Source organism: Lethenteron reissneri, chromosome 63 (assembly GCF_015708825.2).
Source record: "Lethenteron reissneri isolate LAM-NWPU_2019-01 chromosome 63, ASM1570882v1, whole genome shotgun sequence".
In the NCBI taxonomy this organism is placed as follows: Eukaryota; Metazoa; Chordata; class Hyperoartia; order Petromyzontiformes; family Petromyzontidae; genus Lethenteron; species Lethenteron reissneri.
Window position 1 is genome coordinate 5,806,067 of NC_083841.1, and position 9,990 is coordinate 5,816,056.

Below are 9,990 nucleotides of genomic sequence, written 5' to 3' on the forward strand. Positions count from 1 at the left end.
ACGAACGACACGAGTGAAAAGTTGAGTTGCTACTGTGGGGACTCAGCCCGGATAAAACCGGTCACATTGACCAAAGGGTTTAATGCATTAGCTCTGTCTGTCTGGGCGTAACGGGGAGTGTGATGGTAACTCTCGTAGCGGTGATCCGAAGCGAACGACACGAGTGAAAAGTTCAGTTGCTACTGTGGGGACTCAGCCCAGATAAAACCGGCCACGTTGATCAAAGGGCTAAGGTCGGATTTGCGAGCATCTTTAGGCAAATGAGGGTTACGCCACCATGCCCAGCTACTGCCACTGGCTGTGGCCGGTTCATTAGCCATTGGAGATGGCGTGACGGTCGGACATGCGACGTTGCCCCGTGTCTGTATGTCCACCGCCGAATTGGCTCCGTGGCGTTACTTATTTAACGCTGAAGGGAAATAATAAAATAATTAAAATAAACATTATAAAATACAATTCTCACGACGTTTCGGCCACAACGCAAGCAGCCGTCCTCAGGTGAAGAACAGGTCTGTCTTTCCGACAGACCTGTTCTTCACCTGAGGACGTCTTTCCGACAGACGCTGTTCTTCACCTGAGGACGGCTACTTGCGTTGTGGCTGAAACGTCGTGAGAATTATATTTTATTATGTTGTATTTTTTATTATTTTATTATTTCCCTTCTACGTGACTTTACCGAAAGAACCAAGAAGATGAATCCCTGCAGTCACGAAAGCTTTAAATCGAAATATATTTAACGCTGTTTCTCCGTTTGTTTTTTTTTTCTTTCTTAAAGCGTACTCTGGCAATGTCACGCTTTGCCGATGCGCCCGACGGGGAAAACTTTTCTCAGTTTTGCCCTCCCGTCTCGGACGAGAGTGCGTAGTTGTGTGAGTGCAGAATGTAACGCCCCCTGCGTAAGAATTCGCACGAGTCCACAGTTTACGTGAGTGTCGAATTCGCGTTGGGGCGTCGTTTACGCCCGTCCGTTATTTGCGCGGATACAAAATGTACGTAGGTGCGGAATCTGCGTAAGTGTGGGGTTACCGGAAGAGTGAGATTGCGTATGTGTGGAATTTGCATAAGCGTGGAATTTACGTAAGCACGAGCATTGTATAAACGTGGAGTTTTCCTAAATGATAAATCTACGTAAGTGTGACATTTGCATAAGTGTGGGATTACCGGAAGAGTGACATTTTGCGTAAGTGTGGGATTTGCGTCGCGTAGGTTGCCGATAAAAACTAGTAAGCAGCCGATAAATTCGCATCCCTATGGGAGTGAGCCCCAGCGATGTACATATTAACAGGACAGTCTTGCGTGTTGTTTGATATCGTGTCGTGCTAAATGGTAAAGACGGCGACACTGGTGCCCCGTAAAATATCTGCAGCGGTTCACTGCCATTGCTCTCAGCGGAGTCTGACTCTGCTGTGGAGACGTTTGCTGCAGGAGGTTTCAGTTGTGTCACTTGTATGAAAGCAATGCCACGGGATGAATGCAGTAACGAGTGGATCGCTCTCAGAGGAGGGCGGGGAGCGGGGTAAGGCCGTTGTGGGTGCTGATGGGAATGCGTAAAAAGAACAACTTTTATATTTTTTGGGGGGTTTTATGCGAAGGGACAGATATTTCAGTTTTCAGTTGCATTTATTTGGTATAGCCTTGTGAGCCATTCGGCTCTTGAATCGGGTGCAACCGCAACAAACAAAAAAACTTAAACATGATCAAGAAACACATCTTCAATTGACTATGCGTAAACAGAAAAACCAGGGAAAAAAACAGCAACAATACCACCTGGAGAAGATTCCAGGCACGCGTTGACAACGATGGCGAACAAATGGGAGACTCTTTGACTTTTAGAAGCTATTAACATTACATTTGTTATCATGTTGACAGCACACTATTCCTTCTTTTGAAATCCTTTATATTAAGTTCACTTGCGCGCTTGCTTGCTTGCTTACGACCGTGCAAATCTTTCGGTCGTTTTTTAACCCACTTCCCGTGATCCAATCGAGCTGACATTTTGCACACAGACTCGTTGTGCGTGACAATTTCTTTTCGTGAATTTTTTTTTCCAAACTTTTACACTTTTTAGGACAAAAATATTATTTTTAATTACCAATTGCTTAATGGTGGCAGGCAATCATCTGACCCATAGGTGGCAGCCATCTCAAGCCAGAGGACGAGAGGACTCGAGCCGCCATGCATATAAAGGATTTATAGTGAAAAACTTTGTTTTTACGGGTTAATTATTTGTATTTGATTGTCAGAAAACACTGGGTAAAACAACATGGGCATTTTCGTTCTCTTCTAGCATGTGCACCAACAGTTCCACATTCACTCTCTTTTAGCCCCCCCCCCTCCCAACACGTTCCTTTCATTGACCACCACATTCAGATGAGCCCCTCCCTCCCTCCTACCCCCTTAACTTGTATTTAAGAACTTGTATCTTGGAATCTCTGCCTCACTTGATGCAGCAAATTCAGCTGTGACGGTCCCACCTGATGACGGAGACTTGTGTTGCCTCCGAAACGTCGTGATGTATAATTTTATTTCTATTATTACTTTTATTAATTTTAATTATGTTATTTTACCTACGTGACTTTACCGAAAAAACCTAAGAGTATGAATCCTTGCAGTCACGAAAGCTTCAAATCTAGAATCAAATCCCTCGAGACGAACTTGGGGTTTGTAAGACGGTGACCACGACGATGATTGATGGATGGATGATTGATTGAAGATGATTGATTGAAGATGATTGATTGAAGATGAACAGGAGGAACCCCAGGGGGTGGGTCACCTGGGCTCCGCGGGTCAGTAACTCGACGAGACCCCCATTCGCCCCCCCGCTCCCCCCCCGATCTTCCGTTCAACTATCGAGACGTCACCGTCGGCTTCCGTGTTCACATCCCGATCAGTGCGTGATCGATCCGGACGCGCAAGCTTCCCCAGAACGCGCTAAACCGAGGGTCTTCGTTGTCTCACGTTAGATACTCGGCAAAAAAAAATAACGTGCGTTTAAAAAGAGAAATTTTAGATTTAAAAAAACAAGCAAAGAGTTCATAAGTACGTATATAGATATAGATATATGCATGCTGAAGCAGCTGTTACCTGAATAAAGGTGTTTTGTTTTTTGTTTTTTGTTGTTCTTGGAACGCCTCGTGTTTTCTCGCCGCTTGTTCGACCATACTTCACCACGCCGGTCACTGCCGGGTGGAGCAGCGAGTTGGTTGACAGGTGCAGCTGTACAGCGCAATGAATGTACGTACGTACGGTACGTTGAGCTTCTTTCGCGCCGTACGTAGCCGACCGCGAAAATCGGGGGGTCCCGGAAGGGGACGGACAACAAACTAAACAACAAACAACAACAAGCTCTAAACAGAATTCGCTTGCCAATCCAGATGATGATTTCAAAGTTGCATCGATACTCGAGTGGCTTCCGAATCGCGGAAGGGAAGAACGTTCCAGACGGCCGCAGGAAGCGAATCTGAAAGCGTCGCGCGATGTGGAGGTAACGGACCCCAAGCACGAAGCCGTGGCGGGGGTCTGGTGAAGGGGGTCTGGTGGAGGGGGTCTGGTGGGGGGGTCTGGTGGAGGGGGTCTGGTGGAGGGGGTCTGGTGGGGGGGTCTGGTGAAGGGGGTCTGTTGGAAAGGGTCGTTGAAGGGGGTCTGTTGGAGAGGGTCTGTTGGAGGGGGTCTGGTGAAGGGGGTCTGGTGAAGGGGGTCTGGTGAAGGGGGTCTGGTGGAGGGGGGTCTGTTTGGAGGGGTCTGTTGGAGGGGGTCTGGTGAAGGGGGTCTGTTGGAGGGGTCTGTTGGAGGGGGTCTGGTGAAGGGGGTCTGGTGGAGGGGGTCTGGTGGGGGGGTCTGGTGGAGGGGGTCTGTTGAAGGGGGTCTGTTGGAGGGGGTCTGGTGGAGGGGGTCTGGTGAAGGGGGCCTGGTGAAGGGGGTCTGTTGGAGGGGTCTGTTGGAGGGGGTCTGGTGAAGGGGGTCTGTTGGAGGGGTCTGTTGGAGGGGGTCTGGTGAAGGGGGTCTGGTGGAGGGGGTCTGGTGGGGGGTCTGGTGGAGGGGGTCTGTTGAAGGGGGTCTGTTGGAGGGGGTCTGGTGGAGGGGGGTCTGTTGAAGGGGGACTGTTGAAGGGGGTCTGTTGGAGGGGGTCTGGTGGAGGGGGTCTGGTGGAGGGGGTCTGGTGGAGGGGGTCTGTTGGAGGGGGTCTGTTGAAGGGGGTCTGTTGGAGGGGGTCTGTTGGAGGGGGTCTGTTGAAGGGGGTCTGTTGGAGGGGGTCTGGTGGAGGGGGGTCTGGTGAAGGGGGTCTGGTGAAGGGGGTCTGCTGAAGGGGGTCTGGTGGAGGGGGTCTGTTGGAGGGGGTCTGGTGGAGGGGGTCTGGTGGAGGGGGTCTGGTGGAGGGGGTCTGGTGGAGGGGGTCTGTTGAAGGGGGTCTGTTGGAGGGGGTCTGGTGGAGGGGGTCTGTTGAAGGGGGTCTGGTGGAGGGGGTCTGTTGAAGGGGGTCTGTTGAAGGGGGTCTGGTTAAGGGGGTCTGGTGGTGGGGGTCTGGTGGAGGGGGTCTGGTGAAGGGGGTCTGGTTAAGGGGGTCTGGTGGAGGGGGGCTGGTGGAGGGGGTCTGGTGGAGGGGGTCTGGTGAAGGGGGTCTGGTTAAGGGGGTCTGGTGGAGGGGGTCTGGTGGAGGGGGGTCTGGTGGAGGGGTCTGGTGAAGGGGGTCTAGTGAAGGGGGTCTGGTTAAGGGGGTCTGGTGGAGGGGGTCTGGTGGAGGGGGGTCTGGTGGAGGGGTCTGGTGAAGGGGGGTCTGGTGAAGGGGTCTGGTGGAGGGGGTCTGGTGGAGGGGGTCTGGTGAAGGGGTCTGGTGAAGGTGGTCTGGTGGAGGGGGTCTGGTGAAGGGGGTCCTGGTGAAGGGGCTGGTGGGGGGGTCTGGTGGAGGGGGTCTGGTGAAGGGTGTCTGGTGAAGGGGTCTGGTGGAGGGGGGTCTGGTGGAGGGGGTCTGGTGAAGGGGGTCTGGTGAAGGGGTCTGGTGGAGGGGGTCTGGTGGAGGGGGTCTGGTGAAGGGGGTCTGGTGAAGGGGTCTGGTGGAGGGGGTCTGGTGGGGGGGGTCTGGTGAGGGGGTCTGGTGAGGGGTCTGGTGAAGGGGGGGTCTGGTGATGGGGTCCTGGTGAAGGGGTCTGGTGAAGGGGGTCCTGTGGAGGGGTCTGGTGAAGGGGGTCTGGTGAAGGGGTCTGGTGGAGGGGGTCTGGTGGAGGGGTCTGGTGAGGGGGTCTGGTGGAAGGGGGTCTGGTGGAGGGGGTCTGGTGAAGGGGGTCTGGTGAGATGGGGGTCTGGTGAAGGGGGTCTGGTGAAGGGGGTCGGTGAGGGGGTCTGGGAGGGGGTCTGGTGAAGGGGGTCTGGTGAAGGGGTCTGGTGGAGGGGGTCTGGTGAAGGGTCTGGTGGAAGGGGGGTCTGGTGAAGGGGTTCTGGTGAAGGGGTCTGGTGAAGGGGGTCTGGTGAAGGGTCTGGTGGAGGGGGTCTGGTGAAGGGGTCTGGTGAGGGTCGGGTGAGGGGTCTGGTGAAGGGGGTCTGGTGGAGGGGGTCTGTTGGAGGGGTCTGGTGGAGGGGTCTGTTGGAGGGGGGTCTGGTGAAGGGGGGTCTGTTGGAGGGGGGTCAGGTGAAGGGGGTCTGGTTGAAGGGGGTCTGTTGGAGGGGTCTGGTGAAGGGGGTCTGTTGGAGGGGGTCAGGTGAGAGGGGTCAGGTATGAAGGGGTCTGGTGAAGGGGGTCTGGTGGTGGAGTCTGGTGGAGGGGGTCTGGTGAAGGGGGTCTGGTGAAGGGGGGTCTACTGGAGGGGGTCTGGTGAAGGGGGTCTGGTGGTGAGGGTCTGGTGAAGGGGGTCTGGTGGAGGGAGTCTGGTGAAGGGGGTCTGGTGGTGAGGGTCTGGTGAAGGGGGTCTGGTGGAGGGGGTCTGGTGAAGGGGGTCTGGTGGAGGGGGTCTGGTGGAGGGGGTCAGGTGAAGGGGGTCTGGTGAAGGGGGTCTGGTGAAGGGGTCTGGTGAAGGGGTCTGGTGGAGGGGGTCTGTTGGAGGGGTTCTGGTGGAAGGGGTCAGGTGAAGGGGTCTGGTGAAGGGGTCTGGTGAAGGGGGACTGGTGGTGGAGTCTGGTGGAGGGGTCTGGTGAAGGGGGTCTGTTGGAAGGGGTCTGGTGGAGGGGGTCTGTTGTGGAGGGGGTCTGGTGAAGGGGGTCTGTTGGAGGGGGGTCTGGTGAAGGGGTCTGGTTAAGGGGGTCGTTGGAGGGGGTCTGTTGGAGGGGGTCTGTTGGGAGGGGGTCTGATGTAGGGGGTCTGTTGGAGGGGGTCTGTTGGAGGGGGTCTGGTGGAGGGGGTCTGGGTGAAGGGGGTCTGGTTAAGGGGGTCTGTTGGAGGGGGTCTGGTGAAGGGGTCTGGTGGAGGGGGTCTGGTGAAGGGGGTCTGGTGGTGAGGGTCTGGTGAAGTGGGTCTGGTGGAGGGGGTCTGGTGAAGGGGGTCTGGTGGAGGGGATCTGTGAGGGGGTCTGGTGGGGGGGTCTGGTGGAGGGGATCTGGTGAAGGGGGGTCTGGTGGAGGGGATCTGGTGGAGGGGGTCTGGTGGAGGGGGTCTGGTGGAGGGGATCTGTGGAGGGGATCTGGTGGAGGGGGTCTGGTGGAGGGGTCTGGGTGGGAGGGGGATCTGGTGAGGGGGTCTGGTGGAGGGGTCTGGTGGAGGGGGGTCTGGTAAGGGGGTCTGTGAGAGGGGTCTGGTGAGGGTGTCTGGTGAAGGGGTTCTGGTGAAGGGGGGTCTGTTGGAGGGGTCTGGTGGAGGGGTCAGGGGGTCCTGGTGAAGGGGGTCTGGTGGAGGGGTCTGTTGGAGGGAGTCTGGTGGAGGGGGTTCAGGTGAAGGGGGTCTGGTGGAGGGGGTCTGTTGGAGGGAGTCTGTTGGAGGGGGTCAGGTGAATGGGGTCAGGTGAAGGGGGTCTGGTGAAGGGGGTCTGTTGGAGGGGGTCTGGTGAAGGGGGTCAGGTGAAGGGGGTCTGGTGAAGGGGGTCTGTTGAGGGGGTCAGGTGAAGGGGGTCAGGTGAAGGGGGTCTGGTGAAGGGGGTCTGTTGGAGGGGGTCAGGTGAAGGGGGTCTGGTGGAGGGGGTCTGTTGGAGGGGGTCTGGTGGAGGGTCTGTTGGAGTGGGTCAGGTGAAGGGGTCAGGTGAAGGGGTCTGGTGAAGGGTCTGTTGGAGGGTGTCTGGTGAAGGGGGCAGGTGAAGGGGGTCTGGTGAAGGGGTCTGTTGGAGGGGTCAGGTGAAGGGGGTCAGTGAAGGGGGTCTGGTGAAGGGGTCTGTTGGAGGGGGTCAGTGAAGGGGGTCAGGTGAAGGGGTCAGGTGAAGGAGGTCTGGTGAAGGGTCTGGTGGTGAGGGTCTGGTGAAGGGGGTCTGGTAGGGGGTCTGGTGAAGGGGTCTGGTGGAAGGGGTCTGGTGAAGGGGTCTGGTGGAAGGGTCTGGTGAAGGGGGTCTGGTGGAAGGGTCTGGTGAGGGGGTCTGGTGGAAGGGGTCTGTGAAGGGGTCTGTAGAGGGGGTCTGGTGAAGGGGTCTGGTGGAAGGGGTCTGGTGAGGGGGTCTGGTGGAAGGGGTCTGGTGAAGGGGGTCTGGTGAAGGGGTCTGGTGGGGGGGTCTGGTGAAGGGGTCTGGTGGAGGGGTTCTGGTGAAGGGGGTCAGGTGAAGGGGGTCTGGTGAAGGGGTCTGTTGGAGGGGTCAGGTGAAGGGGGTCAGGTGAGGGGGTCTGTGAAGGGGGTCTGGTGGTGGGGTCTGGTGGAGGGGGTCTGGTGAAGGGGGTCTGGTGAAGGGGTCTGGTGGAGGGGTCCTGGTGAGGGGGTCTGGTGAAGGGGGTCTGGTGAAGGGGTTCGGTGGAGGGGGTCTGGTGAGGGGGTCTGGTGAAGGGGGTCTGGTGAAGGGTCTGGTGAGGGGGTCTGGTGGAGGGGGTCTGGTGAAGGGGGTCTGGTGAAGGGGTCTGGTGGAGGGGGTCTGGTGGTGGGGGTCTGGTGAAGGGGTCTGGTGGAGGGGGTCTGGTGAAGGGGTCTGGTGAAGGGGTCTGGTGAAGGGGGTCTGGTGAAGGGGTCTGGTGGAGGGGTCTGGTGAAGGGTCTGGTGAAGGGTCTGGTGGAGGGGGTCTGTTGGGAGGGGTCTGGTGAGGGGTCTGTTGGAGGGGGTCTGGTGAAGGGGGTCTGTTGGAGGGTCAGGTGAAGGGGGTCTGGTGAAGGGGTCTGTTGGAGGGGGTCTGGTGAAGGGGTCTGTTGGAGGGGTCAGGTGAAGGGGTCAGGTGAAGGGTGTCCGGTGAAGGGGGTCTGGTGGTGGAGTCTGGTGGAGGGGTCTGGTGAAGGGGTCTGGTGAAGGGGGTCTACTGGAGGGGGTCTGGTGAAGGGGTCTGGTGGTGGGAGGTCTGGTGAAGGGGGTCTGGTGGAGGGAGTCTGGTGAGGGGGGTCTGGTGAAGGGGTCTGGTGGAGGGGTCTGGTGGTGGGGGTCTGTTGGAGGGGTTCTGGTGGAAGGGGTCGGTGAAGGGGTCTGGTGAAGGGTCTGGTGAAGGGGGACTGGTGGTGGAATCTGGTGGAGGGGTCTGGTGAAGGGGTCTGTGGAAGGGTCTGGTGGAGGGGTCTGTTGGAGGGGGTCTGGTGAAGGGGGTCTGTTGGAGGGGTCTGGTGAAGGGGTCTGGTTAAGGGGTCTGTTGGAGGGGGTCTGTTGGAGGGGCTGTTGGAGGGGGTCTGATGTAGGGGTCTGTTGGAGGGGTCTGTTGGAGGGGGTCTGGTGGAGGGGGTCTGGTGAAGGGGTCGGTTAAGGGGTCTGTTGGAGGGGGTCTGGTAAGGGGTCTGGTGGAGGGGGTCTGGTGAAGGGGTCTGGTTGAGGGTCTGGTGAAGGGGGTCTGGTGAAGGGGGTCTGGTGGAGGGGATCTGGTGGAGGGGGTCTGGTGGAGGGGATCTGGTGGAGGGGTCTGGTGGAGGGGGTCTGGGGTGGGGGGTCTGTGGAGGGGATCTGGTGGAGGGGATCTGGTGGAGGGGATCTGGTGGAGGGGGTCTGGTGGAGGGGGTCTGTGGAGGGTCTGGTGGAGGGGGTCTGGTGGAGGGGGTCTGGTGAAGGGGTCTGGTGGAGGGGTCTGGTGGAGGGATCTGGTGGAGGGGGTCTGGTGGAGGGAATCTGGTGAGGGGATCTGGTAGGGGATCTGGTGGAGGGGTGTCTGGTGGAGGGGATCTGGTGGAGGGGATCTGGTGGAGGGGTCTGTTGGAGGGGGTCCTGGTGGAGGGGGTCTGGTGGAGGGGATCTGGTGAAGGGGGTCTGGTGGAGGGGTCTGGTGGAGGGGTCTGTTGGAGGGGTCTGGTGGAGGGGGTCTGGTGGAGGGGGTCTGGTGGAGGGGGTCTGTTGGAGGGGTCTGGTGAAGGGTCTGGTGAAGGGGGTCTGGTGAAGGGGTCTGGTGAAGGGGTCTGTGGAGGTCTGGTGGGGGTCTGGTGAGGGGTCTGGTGAAGGGGGTCTGTTGGAGGGGGTCAGGTGAAGGGGGTCAGGTGAAGGGGTCTGGTGAGGGGACTGGTGGTGGAGTCTGGTGAGGGGTCTGGTGAAGGGGTCTGTTGGAGGGGGTCTGGTGGAGGGGGTCAGGGGTCTGGTGAAGGGGTCTGGTGGGGGTCTGTTGGAGGGGGTCTGGTGGAGGGGTCAGGTGAAGGGGGTCTGGTGGAGGGGGTCTGTTGGAGGGAGTCTGTTGGAGGGGGTCAGGTGAAGGGGGTCGGTGGAGGGTCTGGTGAAGGGGTCTGTTGGCGGGGGTCTGGTGAAGGGGGTCAGGTGAAGGGGTCTGGTGAAGGGGGTCTGTTGGAGGGGGTCTGGTGAAGGGGGTCAGTGAAGGGGGGCTGTGAAGGGGTCTGGGAGGGGTCAGTGAAGGGGGTCAGGTGAAGGTCTGTGGGGGTCTGGTGAAGGGGGTCAGGTGAAGGGGGTCTGGTGAAGGGGGTCTGTTGAGGGGGTCAGGTGAAGGGGTCAGTGAAGGGGGTTCTGGTGAAGGGGTCTGTTGG